Source organism: Aotus nancymaae, unplaced genomic scaffold (genome assembly GCF_030222135.1).
Source record: "Aotus nancymaae isolate 86718 unplaced genomic scaffold, 86718_ANA_hifiasm-v0.15.2.pri h1tg000059l, whole genome shotgun sequence".
Lineage (NCBI taxonomy): Eukaryota > Metazoa > Chordata > Mammalia > Primates > Aotidae > Aotus > Aotus nancymaae.
In genome coordinates, this window is record NW_026988473.1 from 5813026 (window position 1) to 5834487 (window position 21462).

General features: G+C 59.8%; 2 protein-coding genes across 4 annotated transcripts in view; one reads left to right on the forward strand and one right to left on the reverse strand.

Annotated features, from left to right (window-relative positions):
• The window catches only part of FLRT1 (fibronectin leucine rich transmembrane protein 1), an 82491-nt gene extending 65310 nt beyond the window's left edge, over positions 1–17181 (reverse strand). The window contains exon 1 of one of the 2 annotated variants that reach the window (XM_012463119.3): positions 16951–17181. The gene's annotated coding sequence lies outside the window, so the exon portion shown is untranslated. The remainder of the gene's footprint in view (positions 1–16950) is intronic. The other variant, XM_012463117.2, reaches the window with a different exon arrangement.
• Positions 1–21462, forward strand: part of MACROD1 (mono-ADP ribosylhydrolase 1) — a 176803-nt gene that overhangs the window by 120218 nt on the left and 35123 nt on the right. The window lies entirely within an intron of this gene.

Consider the following 21462-nt stretch of genomic DNA (forward strand, 5'->3'; position numbering starts at 1 on the left):
TGCTGGGATTACAGGCATGAGCCACTGCACCTGGTGTTTGATTTTATCTCACAATGCTTATTTGGGCCTCCTGCTACCCTTCTAGATTTAGAACTGAGCATCCCTAGTTTAGCACCGGGGCTCTGGGTGCCTTTTGGGGAGCCATCCTCTGGCCCCAGGACCATCTTTCTCACTACAGGGAGGAGGGCCAGGGCTTCCTCCAAGGGATTTGCTCCGATGCAGGGACCCTGCCTTCCTCCTCCCCAAAATGCCCCCTTAGATGCCAGCCAAGTTCACTAGCAAGCCCCCAGCTCTCACCTGGACCCCCTCTCATCCAAGCAGGAATGGCATAAACACGTAACACAGTGTCCAGGCATCAGTGGTCTTGGAATATCCAGTCTCTACCTCTCTTGCAGCCCCCAGAGAGGAAACACAGGGGCTCACGATGGGATGGGCTTGGTCCCCAATATCCAGAGGATCCCAACTAGGCCCTGATGTCCCTGGGGGTGGACAGGCAATGAGGCCACGGGCAGTGGGCACCCTCAGAAGTTGTCCTGAGAGGGACTGGGCCACAGGGCTATTTGGCCAGCCCACTGTTGAGGGAGTTGCTCACCACCCTCGGCCCCTGCCCCTACAAGCTCTGTACCATGAGCTTGGAGAAGGCTGATGTACACGTCGACACCAGCCCACCACCCACTCCACGCAGGAACGGCAGTGGTGGCACAAGGCCGCCTGTCAGACCCAGACAGAATTAGTCTCTGCACAAATAGCTGTTAGCCTGCCCAGCTGACAGCTCTGCCGCCCAGGAGCCAGGAGCAAGGCTTCTGAGAGGGTGCCCCTGCCCCACAATGATGAGACTCAATCAGCCACCCTAGGGCGGGTGGGGCTGCCATTGCTGTCACCACTGAGTGTCAGGCCAAGTCGCCAGAGTCCCTGCTGTCCCCCCAGCTTGAGACCACACCCACCCACCCCACCACCACATCAGCACCTAGAAGGCTGTCAAGGCTGGTGTCTGCCCAGAGCTACTTCAAAAGAGGGACCAGCCCCTCCCCTCCCCTGATCAGGCATCTACATGGGGTAAGGCTGCCACCCACATCATCCTGTCTTGGCACCCCTGGCCCATGTCACAGATGGCAAAACCGAGGCCTATCAAGGTGGCTAGGTGAGTGGTCGGGGGCCTCAAGCCTAGGGCTCTGGGGGCTGCACCCACAGACAGCATCCATGGAGTGAACCCCCCGGATGGGTGGGGCACAATACTTGAGCCCCAACCATTGGAATTCATCAGGCTGTCCCCCTGGGGAAGGCTGGTCAAGAGGATTCAGGAGTGGGGGCTCAGAGTACAGGCCTGGCTGCCTACAAGAAGGTCTCAGAGGGTCCAGAAAAGTAAGGCTGTGGCTGGGTGTCGTGGCTCATGCCTGTAATCCTGGCACTTTGGGAGGCCAAGGCCGGCAGATCACCTGAGGTCAGGAGTTCAAGACCAGCCTGGCCAACATGGTGAAACCCCGTCTCCACTAAAAATACACAAATTAGCTGGGCATCGTGTCACGTGCCTGTAATCCCAGCTACTCAGGAGGCTGAGGCAGGAGAATCGCTTGAACCTGGGAGGCGGAGGTTGCAGTGAGCCGAGATTATGCCACTGCACTCCAGCCTGGGCAGCAAGAGCGAAAGTCAGCTGGGCCACGGTCACTGCTGGACAGCCCTCACTGTGTGCCAGGCTTGTCCTCAGCACTGTGGGGGAGGGCTGTCCTTGCCAGGTGACCCTTGGGAACAGAAGCAACAGAGAGGGTCCAGGGGCCAAAGCATCCATGGCCACACAGCCAGGAAGGGGCAGAGTGGGAGCAGTACCCAGGCATCTGGGTCCCCACCACCATCACACAGGGCTGACCAAGGGCCCGGCCCCAGGACAGCAAACACACCATGTGCCCAGCTGTCCCCAGGTGGCCTGCACATTTCAGAAGGGCCAGTGGAAAGAGCACTGAACTATCAAGCTCTGGGCCTCGTGGTAGCTGTGAGTCCACTCATCTCTCAGGGTCTCGGGTCCCTCCTCCTGTGGGAATGAGTCATCAGCCCTCCTGCATTCCCAGGCTGGGGTCCAGGGAGTGAGGGAAGGGTGGGAGCATCAGGGCCAGTTCGGAGCCGACACTCGGTAGGACTGAGGGCCTGGTTTCCCAGCCTCCAGAGAGATGCCGAGGAAAGAGCAGGCCATCACCCTCATCATCGCTTTACCAGGCCATTTCTTATTAATATTAATAGCATTAATTATATATAATCTGGCATCCAGGCCTGGGCTGGCCCTGTGTGATCTCTAGGCCAAGAGGGCTCTGAGAGAGGTGTGGCCTCCTCCCCAGGGCCACGGCATCCTGGTCTAGATAGAGCCTTTCTAGAACAGAGCTGGGGGAAGCGGAGGTGGGTCACAGCTCAGCCAGGCCCCAGCCCCAGCAATAAGGGAGTCTGCAGAGACGACTTCACTTGTGGGTCCCTCACAGGCCTGGCACCCACTTCACAGATGGGGAAACTGATCCAGCTCGGATGAGGGCAAGCTCAGCGGCAGGACAAGGGGCTCTGGGGTATGCAGCCTGCCTCAAAGGTCACTGAGCTGTCTGCACCCCCAGCCCCCCAGCCCCCTTCAGCCGGCATCTCCAACCCTGAACCTTCGGGATGTCTGTGCGGGGGTCAGCGGGTGGTGCAGGAAGCCGATAGAACCAGCTAGGAGACCAAGACCGCCCGGGGAGGCTGACCTTGGAGGTGTGGCACGGGGAAGGGGCCTGTTTCCTCATACTGCCCCCATCGGGTTGTGAGGATGAAGCGAGTCATGCGGGAATGGTCAGGACGGGGCCCAGCGCACAGGGTGTCAGGGGGCCTGCTGTGGTCACCACTGGGAACAGCACAGCCTTTGGGAATCAGGAGGACGCTGTTCATCCCACAGCTCTGGGGATCCTGGGCCAGTCCCTTCCTTATCCCCTCTCTGTGCCTCAGTTTCCCACTACACAATGGGTTGTCAACAACACAATGGTCTCTGGGGGTCCTTGCAAGAGTGGGACTAGGAATGGTGGCCTCAGCCCTGAAGTCCCCCAGGCCCCGCAGGGGCTGCATCACTTTTCCTCCACACCCTGGGCAGAAGGCAGCCGGCACCCCAGTCCGTCTCTATGTGATGTGATGTGCCCATCACCCACACCCCGGGCAGGAGGCAGCCGGCACCCCAGTCCGTCTCTATGTGATGTGATGTGCCCATCACCCACACCCCGGGCAGGAGGCAGCTGGCACCCAGCCCATCTCTCTGAGCGTCAATGTCCTTGGCTCTGAAATGGGCTGACAGGCTCTCTGTCACAGCAGACAGCTTTGAGGGTCTGTCGAGCTGGCTGGGAGTTCTGTGGGGACAGGGCTGGGGCGGCTTTGAGTCTACAACATGGGGTGGCCCGTCCTGTGTGCTTTTCAGGGACAGCAGCCCCTGGGGCTGAGAATGGGTTCTGGTGTGGCATCCAGCTCCACCCTTAGAGTTATAGGGTCCAGGGTGAATTTCCTGACCCCACAGAGCCTCATTTTCTCATCTCTAAAATGGAGCAAGTAACTGCAGGCGCCATCGGCTGCTTTGAGGAATCGGTGATAACGCGTAAAGTGCTTAGTGGTGGAAACAGTACAAGTCCTGAGGCGGCCGCAGCCCCTGCTGCCATGACTGTTATTAACCCTCCTGCTTGCCTTCTGCACCTCTCCAGGCCTGAGCCAGGCCAAGGGCCAGCCCCTCCATGGCTGGATCTGGGAGCTGGAGGGGTTCTGGGTCTGTGGCAACCCCAGCCTGGCAACACAGACCACACCCGTCCCAGGCCAACGGAGGGTCCAGGGCAGCCCCTCCCCGGGAGGCCCTCAGCCACCACAGACAAGGGCCTCTGTCCTGCTGACCCCGGGTCAGGGCAGGGACGGTGCACCGGCACAAAGGCTGGGCTCTGTCTGCACCTCCCGTGGGGGCAGCTGCCCACGGCAGACTCTCCTGCCACAATGAGGCCTTTGAGTAGCTGCCGGCGGGAGCTGAGCTCTCCCCAAAGGCCCCCGGCTCTCACAAGCCCTGTCTGTCTGAGAGGCCAGTGGGCCAGAGAGGCAGCTGCCATGGGGGCAGGGCCCCCGCCCAGCCCTGCTCTGGGCCCGCTGCCTCCCCAGCCTCCTCTCACCCAGAGGAAGCCTAGCCAGGGCAGGCTGCAGGCCTGAGGACCAGGCTGGGCCTCAGGAGGACAGGGTCTGCCAGCGTCCCCACTCCGAAGTGGTGGCTCAGGCCCAGCACACGGGGCACCGGGAAAGCCCCATCCCTCATCAGGGTCCCAGGAAGTTGCTGCAGGGCTGGGGCTCTGGCTCCCTGCTTCCTTCCCTTTTTTTTTTTTTTGTTTTTGAGTTGGAGTCTCGCACTGTCGCCCAAGGTGGAGTGTAGTGGCCTGATCCCGGCTCACTGCAACCTCCACCTCCTGGGTTCAAGCGATTCACCTACCTCAGCCTCCCAAGTAGCTGGGATTACAGGCGCACAGCACCACACCCAGCTAATTTTTTGTATTTTTAGTAGAGGGTTCACCATGTTGGTCAGGCTGGTCTCGAACTCCCGACCTTGTGATTCACCCACCTCAGCCTCCCAAAGTGCTGGGATTACAGGCGTGAGCCACCATGCCCAGCCTTTTCTGTTTTTTGTTTTTTGAGACGGAGTCTCACTCTGTCACCCAGGTTGGAGTACAAGGCGTGATCTCAGCTCACTACAACCTCCACCTCCCGGGTTCAAGCGATTCTCTTGTCTCAGCCTCCCAAGTAGCTGGGATTACAGTCACCAGCCACCAAGGTGGCCCAGCTAATTTTTGTATTTTTAGTAGAGACAGGGTTTTACCACGTTGGCCAGGCTGGTCTTGAACTGCTGACCTCAGGTGATCCACCCGCCTCAGCCTCCCAAAGTGCTGGCATTACAGGCGTGAGCCACCGCGCCCAACCTTCCTTCCCTCTCTTAACCTCAGTTTACTCATCTGTAAAATGGAGCCTCTAAATACATCTGGGCCACTGTAAAGATGAAATATGACCCTCAGTGAATGCCAGGCAGGCGATGAGGGCTCAGGGAATGCCAAGCTGGTCACTCCTCTCACCTGCCTCACAGCTGCTGGGGGTGAAATGGAACAGGACAGGGACCCCATGGCAGGGACCTGGCTTCATCTCCTCCGATTGCTGGTTGACCCTGGCCCAGTGACTGAGCCTCCGAGTCTCAGATTTCGCCTTCTTAAAATGGGCTCACACTACCTACTCGCAGGGGTGTTATACGACGAAAGCCATTTATTGGCGAATCTCAGGCCAGGAATGCTTGCTGGGAGGAGCTGAGGAATCGGACCGCCTCTACCGCTCAGCCGCGCCTTGCTGGGGCAGGGGAGGGGAGGGGGCACCACAGGTGGGTGGAGGCAGCCAGTGCCACCTGCCCTGCCTTTCATGAGGCAGCCAATGTCAGGGACTGAGGGTGGCCTTCCAGACACAGGGAACAGCACATCGAAGGCTCAGCGGGTGAGCGTGTCAGCATGGGGAGGCACTGGGGCAAGGCTGGCGCACCAGCCAGGGCCATGCTGGGAAGGTCTGAAATGCCAGGCAAGGGTGCTGGACTCAACTTCTCAGGAACTAGGGAGCCACTGATGGTCTCAGAGCTACTGAGTGACTTGACTGAATTCAAGTTTTTTAAATGTCTGGCAGTGTCTGGGCTAGAGGATGGGAGAGACTTTGCATCATATGATGAATTCCTGCTCCACAGTGTAAAGCACAGACCAGGCTGGGCATGGTGCTCACGCCTGCAATCCCAGCACTTTGGGAGGCTGAGGCAGGCAGATCACCCAAGGTCAGGAGTGGCCAACATGGTGGAACCCTACCTCTATTAAAAATATAAAATGAGCCAGGCATAATGGTGCATGCCTGTAATCCCAGCTACTCAGGAGGGTACAAGGTGGTGTCACTGCATTCCAGCCTGGGCAATGAGAGCCAAACTCCATCTCAAAAAGAAGAATGGGCCAGTCAGGAGTGTGCATGAAGCCTTGGGCCAGAGCACAGCGCAGGGTCCCAGGCAAAGGCCAGCAATGTCTGGGGTCCAGGGCACAGGTGGGACCTAGCTCCCTCCTGTCCCCTTGGGCAGCCTTGCACCCCAGCACAGGGGACACTTTGGCTCCACCCTGCCTTTGTCACCTCTGTAAGCCTCTGTGTCCTCATCTGTGCCCCACTAGGCTCCGATGACAACTAAGTTTGCTACTAGAAGGTTCTGCTGTAGGTGGCCCCTGTTCCCTCTTCTGAGGCTTCCTCACTTTGGAAGAGAGGCGCTGGGGACCCAGTGCAGGTCGGCTGCTCCAGGGTACACATGCAGGACCCATTCTAAGAGAAGCCACGGTTCCCATCCTATCCCTGCCACTTAGAACCCATGTGACCTTGGCTGCCTGTTACTCGGTTTCCCCATGTGTAAAAAGGGGATAACAGTATCACCTCCCACTTGGAGGATTCAATGAGATACAGTGCTGTCCGCGACATGCGTAGCACACTGCAGGTCCATAGTGAGTGCTCAGTCATGTTAGCTAGCATCACTGCTGTTACCGTTTTAAGAGATGGGGTCGGGCCGGGCACGGTGGCTCAAGCCTGTAATCCCAGCACTTTGGGAGGCCGAGGCAGGTGGATCACGAGGTCAAGAGATCGAGACCATCCTGGTCAACATGGTGAAATCCCGTCTCTACTAAAAATACAAAAAATTAGCTGGGCATAGTGGCGCATGCCTGTAATCCCAGCTACTCAGGAGGCTGAGGCAGGAGAATTGTCTGAACCCAGGAGGCGGAGGTTGCGATGAGCTGAGATCGCGCGATTGCACTCCAGCCTGGGTAACAAGAATGAAACTCCGTCTCAAAAAAAAAAAAAAGAGAGAGATGGGGTCTTGCTGTGTTGCCCAAGCTGGTCTCGAACTCCTGGCCTCAAGCCATCCTCCCGCCTCGGCTTCCCAAGATGCTGGGATTACAGGTGTGAGCCACCTAGCCCACCTGTTATTACTATTAGTTGTGAATTCCTTCTCATCCCCCAGAGAAGTGAGGTCTCTTTCTGGTTTTTGGAGTCCAGGGGTACAGTGACTTATGCAGCCACATGGCTGGCCAGCAGCAGGGATGTAGGCCTGCCCTGAGACCCCAGGAGCAGTCTCTCCAATCTGCACCCTCAGGACCCAGCAAGGTGGCCACCTCCCCCACCCCACGCACAGGGTGGGCCCAGACTTCCATATCAGAGTCCCCCTAAGACGCCCAGGCTGAGGAGCCCCTGACGATCAGCACTGAGGACCCCACCTCCCCCAAAGCCCCCCACACCCTAGCCATGGCCACTCCCACTGCTCCCTTGGCAGACCCTCACCCCCCACCTACCAAATTGGATCCCATGGGTGACCCAGAGGCTGGGATAGGAGTGGTGGCACCCCCCCTCCAGCTGCCCCACGGCAGGGCCCACGCTGCAGAAACCCGACTGAGTAAATAATGATATTTCCTCCTCTCTCCTGCACTCTTCGCCCCTTCCCTTCCACAAATAAATTATCAACATGCCCAGGTCCCGGCGGAGCAGAGCATAACGCGGGGAACAATGAAAAAGCTTTTAATAGGATTCCAAGAGCTGCTGCCACTCGCTCACGGGCCCTAATGGAGATTGCTCCATGACCGCAGGCCGCCGCGGCCCTCCCGGGCCCCCTCGCCCGCCGCCCACTCTGCTCCTCCCGAGGGCACCAGCGGGCAGTGAGGCCCGGCTGGGCCACCTGCTGACATCACAGACCAGTGTCTGGGCTGGAGAGGAGCGCTCGGCAGAGGCAGAAGCACGTGCCACACGCCCGGACTGCTCCCGCTTAGCCCACACAGGCCTGACCAGCTCACAGCGCCTCTGCCAAGGCTGCTCCCCTCCAGGAATAATGCCCTTCCGCCTGGCTCCAAGGCAGATATGACATCTCCCCCGTGCAGCCTTCCCTGATTCCTCCCTGACACCTGTGTTAAATGATATCACCTACTGTCAGTACCAGCCCCATGCCCAGCACACAGTGGGACCTCAGGAAACTGAAGGCAGAATCCAGGCAGGGAAGAGCCCTTAGGAGGCAAGAGGCTCTCAGACCACAGGAGACAGCCCAAGGGTCCTGGGCAGGTTCCCAGCTTGGAGAGGGGATTGGTAAGGAGAGAGCATGACACACATGAAAGCTCAGGCACTGGTGACCTCTGGCAGTTACTTGCCATCTCTATGCCTCAGTTTCCCATCTTCCTTTGTAAAGGACCCAAGTTCACCCTAATGAACGTGGCTCCCCTTCCTCTGTGTGACCTTGGGCAAGTCACTTCGTCACTCAGTGCCTCAGTTTACCCCTGGAGTAAAAGGATAATAATGGTGCCTACTTTGGAAGTTGCTGAGGGAGCAGGCGCAGTGGCTCACACCTGTAATCAGGAGGCTGAGGCGGGAAGATCGCTTGAGGTCAGGAGTTCAAGGCCAGCCTGGGCAACACAATAAAACCCCATCTCTGCAAAATTAAAAAATTAATTTTTTAATTAATGGTGGTGTGTGCCTGTAGTCTGAGCTACTTGGAATGTTGAGGTGGGAGGATCACTTGAGCCCATAAGTTCGAGGCTGCAGTGAACTATGATCGAGCCACTGCACTCCAGCCAGATGCAGACGCACAGAGACAGATGCAAACTCTTTTTTTCTTTTGAGATGGAGTCTCATTCTGCTGCCCAGGATGGAGTGCAGTGGCACAATCTTGGCTCACTGCAACCTCCACCTTTTGGATTAAGGCAATTCTTCTGCCTCAGCCTCCCGAGTAGCTGAGATTACAGGCATGTGCCACCACGCCTAGCTAATTTTTTTTAAGTAGAAACAGGGTTTCACCATCTTGGACAGGCTGGTTTCGAACTCCTGACTTCAGGTGATCCACCTGCCTCAGCCTCCCAAAGTGCTGGGATTACAGGCCTGAGTTACCGCGCCTGGCCAGATGCAGACTCTTAAAAAAAAAGAATTTGTTGGGGGAACTGCCAGCTACCAGGTGCATAGTAAAATCCGATATAACCGTCCGCCACTACTGCTGCGTCGATGACTCTAGTGTGTTGGGGCCTGGGGAGGGTTATGAGCATGTGCTTTAAATGCCGTGTCCTGGCCAGGTGTGGTAGCTCACGCCTGTAATCCCAGAACTTTGGGAGGCCGAGGTGGGTGGGTCACCTGAGGTCAGGAGTTTGAGACCATCCTGGCCAACATGGTGAAACCCCATCTCTACTAAAAATACAAAAAATTAGCCAGCCGTGGTGACGGGTGCCTGTAGTCCCAGCTAGTTAGGAGGCTGAGGCAGGAGAATCCCTTTAACCCAGGAGGCAGAGGTTGCAGTGAGCCAAGATTGCACCATTGCACTCCAGCCTGGGCAACCAAAGTGAAACTCCATCTCAAAAAAAAAAAAAAAAAAAAAACAGATGCCATGCCCTGGCTATGTGACCTTGGTCCAATCACTTTATCTGTCTGGGCCTCCATTTTCTCTTCTGTAGAATGGGGCTGTTGTGAAGCCTCAGTGAGATTCTGCAAGGTACAGCCCTTGTGCTCTATGAAATATGCATCATATGCAGTAAACACTCAGTAATGGCAGCTACAATGACCTCTCTGCCACCCTCAGTGGGCAGAAGGTGACATTTGAGCCCCACACTGTCCCTTTCCAGGATTTGACCCCTAGCCCCTCCCACACCTGCTGCCTCCTGACCCCTGCTGCTCTCCAGGGCCCTCCAGAGCTCACCTCTCCCCAGGTCCCCCAGGAGTTACCCACACCCCAGCTTGCCTCTTTGTCACACCGGGCGGTTACAGTCCCCACTCCCTGACCCATTCCACCCGCTACTGCATGGGCCCAGACCTCGGGGCTCAGCAGTGCCCCACGAGCCTGCCTGCCAGAGAGGGTGGGGTCCTGAGGGCAGAAAGCTAGCGTGTGCAGCCCCTCTCCAGCCCGAGCTCCTCGGAGCCCCGAGCAGGGTCACCGTCCCAGCATGTGTCTGGCGGGGCCTGTCCAGTGATCCACAGTAACCACTCGTTCCCACAAAGCCCTTCTGTGGACAGTTACATGGAGTCTTCATGCTAACCCTGGGAAGTGTGCGCATGTGCTATTATCCCGTTTCACAGGTGTGGAGACTGAGGCACAGAGAGGGGACATGAGACATCCAGGGCACTCAGATGATAAGTGTCAAAGGCAGGCTCCGAGCCCGAGTCCATCGGCTCCAGAGCCTGGCACTTTCATCTCACAGCCCTGCTGCCCTGGGGTGCATCCTGACTGCCACGCAGCATTGGACAGAGTGTGTCACTGCTCTGTGCCTCAGTCTCCCTGCTCTCACAGTGGGAAGACAATAAACCCGGCAGAGCTTGTCAAGCCAGAAGCCCCTGGAAGCTGGGGTGTAGCACTACCCAGCCCCTCTGGCTAGCCCTAACCTGGTGGGGGGTCTCAGGGCTCAGAGCCATGGTGCTGCTCTGAGTGGCAGCTGCTGGGGGCCTAGTGGTCCAACCCTTTGACTAGAAGTATTGGGGAAACTGAGGCATGGAGAGCCCCACTGTGACTGGAGGTGAGGGGAATGTGTATGGTCTATCTCCCTGGGACCGGTGGGCAGCTGAGAAGGCGTGCAGCCCCAGTGAGGCAGGGAAGGGCTTCCAGGACCCCCACAGGCCTGGGCACCAGACCAGCCCTGTATCAGCTGGCCAGGGGGGCAGCCCCACCCAGTGCCCACCTGACTGCGGACTCCCTGGGGTCAAAGGTTAGCCTCAGGGCTGGCCATCACAGGGCCTCCGCCATTGAAGCAGGGCTTAGGGAGGGGGCCGTCACTCCCGCTTCTCATTCCTTTGCACCCACCCATTCCCCAGAGAGGGGCCCAGGCCTGGGCAACAGATGGCCACTGTCTGGGGGCAGGAAGGGAGACTGAGCAGGAAGGGTAGGGCGGCCACTCCAGTCCCTTCCTCCAGGCAGCTTCCAGAGGTGGCGGTGGGATGTGGGCTTCATGCACCTCGGAGCCTGGCTCGGGCTGGCTCGGGGAAGGCCGGGAGGGAGGCGGATTAGGAGTGAGCCTGTGTGTGCAAGAGTGTGAGCATGCAGGTACGTGTGCGCTCCCAGAGGCGTAAGCATGGTGCACATCCGTCTCCCTCCCGACCTGGCCCCACTGGACTGGGCCGCCACCACCTCCCCTGTGGCCAGCTCCAGGCCTGGCCCACCGTGGCCGCTGCCAAGAGAGTGACTGGGCGAAGAAGGAAGGGGCAGGTCTCTCACTGCCCCGCACGGAACCTCAGTCCCCACTCAGGGTGGGCCAGCCTAGCCCAGCCTAGGCGCCCAGGGGCTCTCGCCCACCGAATCTCACTCCCGTGCTTTAACTGGACGGGGCACCCTCAGCCTTGAGGTCAGACTCCCGTGACCCTCTGCAACCTGGCCTGGTCCCCGGGGCTAGACGTCCACCCCATAGCAGCCAGATTCCCTGAACCAAAGCCAGGCCCCTGCAGTCTCACCAGAGAGGAGTCGGACTGGGTCAGGACCCAAGATGCTGCGTCGCTGGAGACGGCTCCGTCCTCGGATTTCGTCCCTAGGAATCCCAATGGGCAGGCGGGACCCTCACTGCTGCCCACGCCAGCTCCCGGGGCAGTTCTTCAGTCCCGGCTGCATCCCGTTTTCCATTCATTCCTCTGTTAGCTCGCTCTGCCTACGCCAAGCCCTGCCATGCGCTGGGCCCAGCACCAGGCCCTCGGGCTGCCGAAAGGAACCCCATGGACAGACCCTGCCCTCAGCCATCCCTGCCTCTCACCAGGCCTCTGACCCCCTGGTCCCCAGCCCTGCCACCACTCAGAACCAGCCAGGTGTTCCCCCCACACACCCTCCAGAGCAGCCCCGGGAACGCTCCACGCCCCACTGAGCTCTCCTCGCCCTGCAGCCCCTGGCAGACCTCCCCCAGGAAAAGCCCCCCTGGGTCCGGCGCCCAGCAGCATTTTGGAGGACATTTTCCCAAGCAGCATTTCCCAGGCGTCACAGGGGGGTGGGAGGGATGGGGGTCACAGGGACGGTTCAACGAGCAATTTGCTTCTGAGATAAACGCCGGCTCCTCACGGAAGGCATTCCCTCCTTTCTTTTCTCTCTTCCTCTCTCGCTCATGCTCTCTCTCTCTTTTTTTTTTTTTTACAGTTTGCTAAATCTGTTGTAATCTGGTGCCAGCGATTAATTCAGGCAGAAGGAGGGAAAGGGGAGTGAAAAAAAATACTGCCACGGAGCTGCCTCTAGAGAGCAGCGCGGGCAGGAATGGCCAGGACTAGCGCCCCGTGACCCCCGTTTCAATCCCAGTTTTAATTAAGTACAAGCCATCCCCAGCCAGCCTGGCCACTGCCTCCCCGCCAGCCAGACCAGCCCCTCGCTGCAGAGCCTGCTGCCTCTGGGGGCTGGCCGGGGCGTCGGATGCCTGGGTCCTGCCATCTGCCTGGGAGGCAGTGTCCCCTAGTGGCTAGCTCAGCCCCATACAGCCGGGTCCGGGGCCCTCCAGGACACAGGGCCTTCGCTCCCTTCTCCCTCTGCCTGCATCGGGAACATTCAGGGTTGGGGAGGATTTCTGTGGAGTCTCCTTCATTACTAATAGCTCTCGGTCCACCCAGGGCTACTGCCCTCATCATCAACAAGCCCACATTTGTCCCTCACAGCCCATCAGCTGCTGGGGCAGCCCGTCTATGCAGGTGAACACACAGCTCTCAGGAAAAGGGGACCTGGCATCCCAGGCCTAGGAAGCCCACTCTCCCAGAGGCCCCCTTACAAGGACAGGCAGAGAGTACCTGAGGCAGACCCAGGAGGCCAGAAAGATCAGAGGTGGACGGGCCAGCAGAGACCCAGGGAAATAGCCCACCAGCCCCGCACCAGCCAGGGCCTCCAGCCCCTCAGCCCTGCTGCCACGGGGTCTCCCTGCAGCCCTCTAGTCCATCTACCCTCCAGGCCCTTGTTTCTGTCCCCACCCTTCCCCAGCTCCAGCTCACGCTTCACATCTTAACTCAAACACCCCCTTCCCTGGGAAGTTCCCCTCAGCCCCACCTCCCAGTAGGCCCCTCTGTTACCTGACCTCACCACTTTGCACCCTCTGACCCAAGGCTTCACGGGGAAGGAGGAGGTCTGACACCACATCTACTGGAAGCGCCCTGAGGGCAAGACACCCGCTGCTTTTGCTCCTCACTTTTGTCCCAGAGCCCAGCACTGTGCCTGGCAAGAACAAATGCTCAATAATTATCTCAAGAACGAATGAGCAGAAAAGGAGGGAAGGAGTGAGGGAAGGGAAAACAGAAGAGCCAGGAAGCTGGGGTGCCAGGGGAGCACTGGTGGGCCACCTCATTCATCCTCCTTGGCTTCAGCCTCAGACTCCCACCCATCCATCCCAGCGCTCTCCCGCACCCTCACTGGCCCCCGGCTCTGCAGGGTGGCAGTTTAAAACCCAGGGCTGCAAGAATCCAGCAAACAACATCCACAAAGCAAGGAGAGGCCCCCAAACCCTGACATCATCTGCAGAGCTGCTGACCCTGGGGAGCGGCGGTGCTCTGGGGGCCTTGAGTGACGGCAAACAGGCAGACACAGGCCTGGACAAACACAGCCGCTCCGTGGAACCCTCGGTGGCTCCAGCTGCTGCCAGGGAATGCCAGGCAGGCTGTCCAGGGAAGGAGGGCAGAACGGGCGCTGTCTTTTCCCCTGCGTCCTCCCCGCCATCCAGTCTGCCCACACCGCAGCCCTGGCCCTCTCAGGGTCACTGTCCCATGGCAGAGGACAGAATGCACCTGCCTTGTGGTCCAGGTAGAGCCTGAACTTTGTTCTCCAGGAGGGGACAGCACAGGTTCCAGGGAGGGGACTGCCCACCCCTGACCACAAACACACTCAGAGGGCAGTTCAACAAGGCCAGCAGCCAGGGCCTGAGCTTGGGCCTCCCAGAGCACTGGCGCTCTGCTCTGCCAGTGAGCACAGAAAGCTACCCCTCGGGGCACTCGCCCCCCACCCCACCCCACTGAAGGCAGTCAAAGGCAGTCAGCACCCTCACCACGCCCACACCCCTTCTCATCCACCCATACTCGCTAGCCGGCATGCCTCACACACCCCATGCTGGAGGCCCTCCAGCTCCCCCTTGCTCTGGGGCATTTCCCACTGCCACTTGGACCGGGTGCCAGAGCGGACGGCCCCTGCCTGCAGGGGATGGGACCATATCGATCCTCCCTGCTACCCCAAAGCCTGACGAAGCTGAAAGCTGTTGGCCCACAGTGAACCTGGGGTGCAGACCAGGCAGAGCCCCACATTGTTAGGCAGGAACTCTGTGCTAGAAACCACATGCACCATCTCAAAGGGATGTCTCTGCAGATGAGGAAGTCGGGTCACTTGCCGAAGGTCAGCAGGCCAGGTAGAAGAGCCCTCCCCAGGAACCGGAAGTCCTTAAGGACCCTGAGATGGCATTCTAGGGTCCCAGGAACACAATCAATGGGGATGAGCAGGTTGATGCCAGACTCTAGAGCAGATGGGCCAGCGCAGCCAGACCCCACACAGTCCCAGACAGGCCCCATCTCTGAGATCAGGCCAGGTCCAGCCCTGATTCTGGGGATGTCTGGCTGGTTGGGGAGGGGGCTGCTAGCCCCATGGCTGGAGAGAGATAGCTGTGCCCAGCTGACCCCAGAGGCCTCCTGCCCCGACACCAGAACAGCCACTTGACAGCTGCCCCCGCACTAGCCTCCGGGCTCTACACCCACCTCTCCATCCCTCAACACCCGAAAGGTCAGGGCCGACGAGAGCCCCAGTCCTTCTCTCAGCCAACTTCACGGTGAGCACAGGCACCAACTATCCATCTGTGCACCGCCCTTCCCTGCTCGCCCACACGCAGAGCACCCAAATATCCTCTCTGTGGGGCAACTGCTGTAACCCCCTGCGCAGGCAAGGAAGCTGATTCCAGAGGGGAAGCTGGAGGTCCAGGGTCACCCAGCCAGTGAAACACAGGCTCGGCCACCAGGCCTCCATCTGCACAGAGCTGAGTCTTGTGAGCCAGCGCCCTCCCGGCTACAGCCCTGGCAGCGGGTGACATGGTGGGGTGGCAGCACCCCCTCCCCACCACCTCCTTAGAAACAGGCTGGGCAGATCTCCCAGGGGCTTCCACGGGAGGCCTGGGAGGTGGGGAGGTGGAGGCACTGCGGCTGAGGGCTGGCGTGAGGCCGAAGCCCAATGACAGCACAATGGGGGAGGGTGTCGGATCCGACTCCCTCCTGAGGTATCCTCAGCCCATGAGAACCCTCCAGTCCAGGAGCAGAACCAGTCACATGTGTCAAATGCACTTACAAAGCAGCTCCCAGCTCAGGCTCAGTAGGTGGCACTATCAACCCCATTTTACCAACAAGGGAAACTGAGGCACAGAGCAGGAGCGGGACCAATAGATGGTAGAATGTGATGCACAGATCTATGAGGTTTGGCAGGCACAGCTGCCTCTGGCGTGGGCTGTGAAGCCTCCATGCTGGGGTCGGGGTGCTTTTTACTGAAGCGTGTCCAGTCTCTGTTGGTAAGAACATGGGGCCGGGGGCAGCCCTCTGCTCTTCCTGCTCCTCACATCTACCAGGGTCCCCTCACTGCTGGGCAGCGTCCCCTCCCAGGCACTGGCCCCGTCAGCTCAGGCCATTTCCATTTTAAACCTTCTGAGGAAGCCCTAAACAGTCGCCCACGGAGTCAGCACCAGCTGACAGGTGATGTCTGCGCCTCTCCTCCTGGGGCTGGCAGAAGAGATGCGGTAGCTTTCGACTCCAGAAACTGGAGCCTGGAGCCCCAGAGCGCAGCTGCCTCCCCAACGGCCACCGGGCAGAGATGGGGTGCCCCAGCCACATCCCTCCACAGTGGCATCGTGGGTCCCCCCACAGGCAGCCTCCTTCCTAACTCCTGAGCCACCTGAGGAGGGGATGCGGAGGGGCTGGTTTCCATCCAACCAGAAGGCGTAGGGGCCACGGTGAGGCAGGGCTGGTCTCAGCCACCCCTGACCTCTGTTCCCAGCCTTGGCAGTATTGATTCACATCAGAGCTCTGGTTTGGGCCTCGGGAGCCTGGCACACGCCAGCTGGGCTGTATTCTCTCAAAGCCGCCCACCCTGGAGAGCCTCGAAGGCCTCCAGGGGCCACCAGGAAGGCTGTGGCAGCTCCCTGGTGTCCCTGCTCCACAACTTTCTCCTCCTCGGGGAGCTCTGATCCGCCACGGTTCCCTGCAGCTGGGCGACAATACTCCCAAGCCTTCTCCCCGGGGCCTCCTGTGCCCGCAAGGAGGGGCGTGCGCCACCGGGTTGCCTCCTAGTCTCGAGAGCTGGGGGATGGGGGGGTGCCTGCCGCCCCCCGCCCGGCACTGTGGTCTCACCTTTCCGGCCGCCAGGTGCACGGCCCCAGCCCCTGCCCGGCTCAGGGCTTACAGTCCACAGCGCGCACAGGGAGGGAAGTTGGAGGCTGCTCATGCCCCCCTTGAAGTCGTTTTAAAAATAAAACCTCGCTCCAACCGTGACTCACGCGGCTGGTGGGGACGAGAGCGCGGCGCCCGGACTGGCCGGCTGTCCCTGGCCGCGCGCCCTCCTCTGGTTCCCGAGAGCGGGAGCTGGGACCCACATGACAGGCCTGACGCCCCCCACGGGCCGGGCCCCCTCCCTGGGGGCGCAGCAAGGGCTTGGGCTAGAGCTCCAGCGGAGCCCCCGCCCTTTCCAGCCTCGGCTCGGGAGAGCGGAGCCGCTGGCCGCGCACCCCGCGCCTCCCCGCGGTGGGGCCACTGCCACCGCCACCAGCGCTGGGCTCTTGACTCAGGGACCCCCACCCCAAATACCAAAGGCTGCGTATTCTGACTCCTGCTGCTCTGGGACAAAGCCAGGCTGCCTGACCCCGCGGAGCCTCGGTGGCCCCGGTACCCCGGCCCCCGCCCCGGCGCCCTGTCCCGGATGCGCAGACCCCGACCCCCGCCCGGTGCAGCCAGCCCTACCTGCGCAGCGGCCCGGGGAGGCGGGTCTCCTCGGGAAACTTTGCGGTGACGGCTGGAGCCTCAGGGGTTATTCCAAGGAGCGGGCGGGAACCGGAGCTGGAGGGCGCCTAGGGGGGCCCAGGAGAGGAGCCCCCCGGCGCGCGGCAGAGCACAGTGGCGGGCCCGGAGCGGGGGGCGCGCGGCGGCGCATCTGCCCGGCTCGGGCGCCCGGCGGAGCCGCGGGAGGAGTGCGGGGGTGTGCGCCCGGTGGCGGGGTGCGTGTGCCCAGGCAGGTGCGCTCGGTGGGGCGAGGGTTAGTGGTGGTGCCCGCGCGAGCGGAGGTGGTGGCGGCGGCGGCGGCGGCGGTGAGCAGGGCGCGGGGAACCAGCCTGTGCGGCCGCCTCTCCCCTCGCGGCGGCGGCGGGGGCCGTGCGTGCAGGCGCGGAGCGGAGAGGGAGGGGAGGAGGAGGAGGGGGAGGCAGCGGGCGGGGAGGAGGCGGCGGGGGCGGGGGCGCCGCGCTGCGCACTGGCCGGCGGGACCCGGAGCGGGAGGCTATGCTGCCGTGCGGGGACTCTGGCCCAGCCGGGGAGAAGCCGGGAAGAAATGGCCTCTGTCGTGCCCCTCTCCGCCGCCCTCGGCTAAACTGGCGGCGGGGAGGGCGGGTGGGGGAGCCGGCCCCTCTGGGGAGTGGGGGGAGGGAGGCTCCCAAAGCCAGCCTCCAGCGCAGAGGCGGGGGAGAAAGGGGTTCTCGCTCACGCGCCGCCTCCCCAACGCCCTCCTCTCTGCACCCACTCATTCATCCCTCCAGCCATCCATTCATTCATTCATCCGTGCACCCATGCATTCATTCACAAACAGGTACCCACTGCCTACTCTGCATGCCAAGGTAACCCCTTCCTCCCTGCCTGGCACCCCTTCCCTGGGCGGACCCCCTCATCTGCCGCGTGCTGTAAACACCGGGGAGCTCCCCAGCAGTGCCCCTCCCAGCTGCTAATGGGGCACCCCTTCCCGTGCCAGCGCCGCTTCCCGTATCCAGCTGACTGTGACCTTGGCCAAGTTGCTGAACCTCTCCCAGCCTCAGTGTCCTGGATTGTGAAATGGGAGCGTTACTACCTAGATCAAGGGTTACTGTGAGAGATGAAGAAGACCTTGAAGGGGAGGGTGGCTAGGCCAGTGCCTGGCACCCGTTAGAGACTGGGGAGACGTTCCTGCCTGTGGTATGACATCTGAGTCGGGTGAGGGAGTGTTTAGACCAGCCTCCTCTTAGACTGAAAGTCCCAGTGCCCTTGGCATTCTCTGGGACACTAAGTAAGGGACTCTCCTATATACCAGTCTGGCCAGACCTTGGCAACTGTCAGTGGCTGCTCTGAGTGAGTCCCAAGCCTGCCCAGAGTGCCCACCAGGACCCCCACTGCTCCTGATCCACCCTCAGACTGCCCATGGTCTGGCTGGGAGACCCTCCGATAGCCTTGCTCTGTGCTGCCCATCGAGGCCTGGAGGCCATCTCCCCTCTCGGATGCCCTCCCAGATCCCCCTGGGGAGGGTCCCCCCACAGAGACTCCTGCCCTTCTCCCCATCCTTTCCCTGTGCCAACCCATCTCTCTTGTGCCCAGCCTGGGGGTAGACTGGAGCCTAGCCTGAGGCCGCAGCCTCTGTGCGCTCTGCACGAGCCTGTCTTTGCCCTACCTGCCTCTTCCTCCTCACCTCTCCCTTCCAGATTTCCCTCCCCTTAACTCCCTTTCTTCCTTCTCCCGATTTCTATTCAATTCACCAAACAGCTATTTTTTCCTCCCAATTTTTATTTATTGCCCAAACAGCATTATACCAACAATAAAAGAAAGAAAAATCACCCACAATGCCACCGCCCTGTGGCATCAACAGCTTCCGTTCCTCTGCTCCCTTCCAGGCTTGTCCATGCAGAGACGGCTGTAATTTTTACAGAGCTGTGGCTTCGGTTCCGCCTCCCCAGACCCCCAGATGGACTCACGGCCCCGGGGCTCCGTCATGCCTCTATCACAGTACTTGGCGTGTGGCGCAGGAATTATGTTCAAGCCTTCCTCCTCTTCTGAACCAAACGCCTTACAGGAGAGACCCCTTTCTATCCCTGTCGCCCCCATGCCAAGCCACTGAGCTGGCACAGAGCACGGGCACTCAGTGCCTCGCAGTGGAATGGATTGTATGAATGTAGCTCTCTTTGACATGTTACACTTAGATTTTATCTTCGAGCCAGGCATGGTGGCTCACACCTGTAACCCCAGAGCTTTGGGAGGTTCTGGTGGGATGATTGCTTGAGGCAAGGAGTTTGAGACCAGCCTGAACAACACAGAGAGTCTCTGTCTCTACAAAAAATAATTTTAAAAAAATTAGGCACCTGTAGTCCCAACTACTCAGAGGCCGAGGCAAGAGGATCACTTGAGCTTAGGAGGTCGAGGCTGCAGTGAACTATGATCCTGCCACTACACTCCAGCCTGTGCAACCTTGTCCCTAAAAAAAAGACACAAATCAGGCTGGGCGCCGTGGCTCATGCCCGTAATCCCAATGGTTTGGTTTTGGGAGGCTGAGGTGGGAGGATCACCAGAGGTCAGGAGTTCGAGACCAGCCTGATCAACACGGAGAACCAGTCTCTACTAAAAAATATAAAATTAGCCGGGCATGGTGGTGCACGCCTGTAGTCCCAGCTACTCGGGAGGCTGAGGCAAGAGAATCACTGAACGCAGGAGGTGGAGGTTGCAGTGAGCCGAGATTGAGCCATTGCACTCCAGCCTGGGCAACAAGAGCGAAACTCCATCTCAAAAAAGAAAAAAGACACAAATCATCGTCATAATTATGGTTTTAACAGCTGCACGATATTCCACAGAGCTGATGGAATAACCTGCTCAGTCATGCCTGGTGGCTGTGCATAGTTCAGGGGATACAGCTGGAAGTCCACCATGTACCAGGCGCTATTTGAGGTACCAGGGGCCAGAAGTGACTCAGGCCCTGCTGCGTCTCCCTCTGGCAAAGCTGGAACTCCAGCATGGGGGCTGGGCACCTAGACACTTATGGCTTAGCAAGATGTTGCTGAAACAGGCATTACCTCGTGACCCCAAGACACAGGGCCAAGTCGATCTTGACATCAGCTTCCCCAGGGAGATGGCTCCTGACCTGGGTCTCGGAGGGTCAGAAGGAGTGTTCCACGCAGACAGCAGAAGCTCACAGATGCTCTGATATGAGAGTCTTGGCTTTGAGGCTCAGGAATTCTTGGTTGGAGGGGGCCATGGTGGAATATGAGGTGGCAGGTGGCAGCCAGGCCGGGTGTGCAGGGTCTTAGACAAACCTGGAGAGCCTGGACTTTATCTGGGAAGGAGTAGGGCACCACGAGGCAGTGTCATTCCAGGAAGGGGACAGTGGTCTGAGAGTCAGAAAGATCGCTGTTCCATCAACAATCCCTTGCCGAGCCCCGAGCTGTGGGCTCTAGGAGGTCACAGGTGACTGGTAAAGGCAGTGTGGCCTGGGCCTGGAGGACTGAGCTAGTCCCTGCTGGGCACTCATGGGGGATGCGCTCAGCCGCAAGGGCAGCTCAAGTCACCCAGCGATGATTTGTAGGTTCAACCTTGAGCTCGCCAAGCCCCAGCTCCCCGGCTCCCGGGCAGCGGTAACCCACGCAGCCTGGTGCAATGGGCCCTACCACCAGGCAGCCAAGGTCACCCTGGCACTGCCCGAAGCATCCTTGCCTCTCCAGCCACCATCTACCCTCTCTGGAGCCCATAAATCTGGGTCCTGCTCACCATCCTGCAACTCATCAGCCATGGGCCCTGGCATCATCCCAGCCTTGCTGTTAATCTTAACGGGGCCATCTTAGACCTCCTAGAGCTAGCAAGAGTCCAGTGAGGTCCCAGGAGGAAAGCACTTTGTGTACTGTGAAGCGCTGTGACGATACCACTCCCCATCATTAGACTGTGGTCAACTAAAGCTGTGCCACCCTGGGCTTCACTTGGGCCTGTTCTCGGCTGGGGGCAGGGAAGGAGGTGACTTGACTTGAGAGGAACAGAGTCTTCCCCACTGGAAGGGGGTCCGTGGGCATCACCAGGGACCCTTAGCCCCAGACTCTGTGCTAGGCATCGAGGCATGAAGCCATCCCGAGGCAGTGGTCAGGGGTTGGCACCAAGGCAAGAACAAAGAGCAGATGTTCAGAGGGCACAACCCTGGCCTCAGCCTTCCCCACAGGCCCCAGCCTGGCATCACCTCCACGGAAGGATGGACTCCCAGCCTGGGGCCCCAGTGATGCCCCAGTGTGCTCTGGGATGTTGGCACAAATGCATGGACATGCCTGTGGGTAGGCAAGCTGTGTGCGCCCCTTTAGGGACACCTGGCTAGCACACCAGCTCTCCTCAGAAAGCTCCAGCAGCAGCCGGGCATGGTAGGTCACACCTGTAATCCCAGCACTTTGGGAGGCTGAGGTGGGTAGATCATGAGGTCAAGAGATCGAGACCATCCTGGCCAACATGGTGAAACCCCGTCTCTACTAGAAATACAAAAATTAGCCAGGCGTG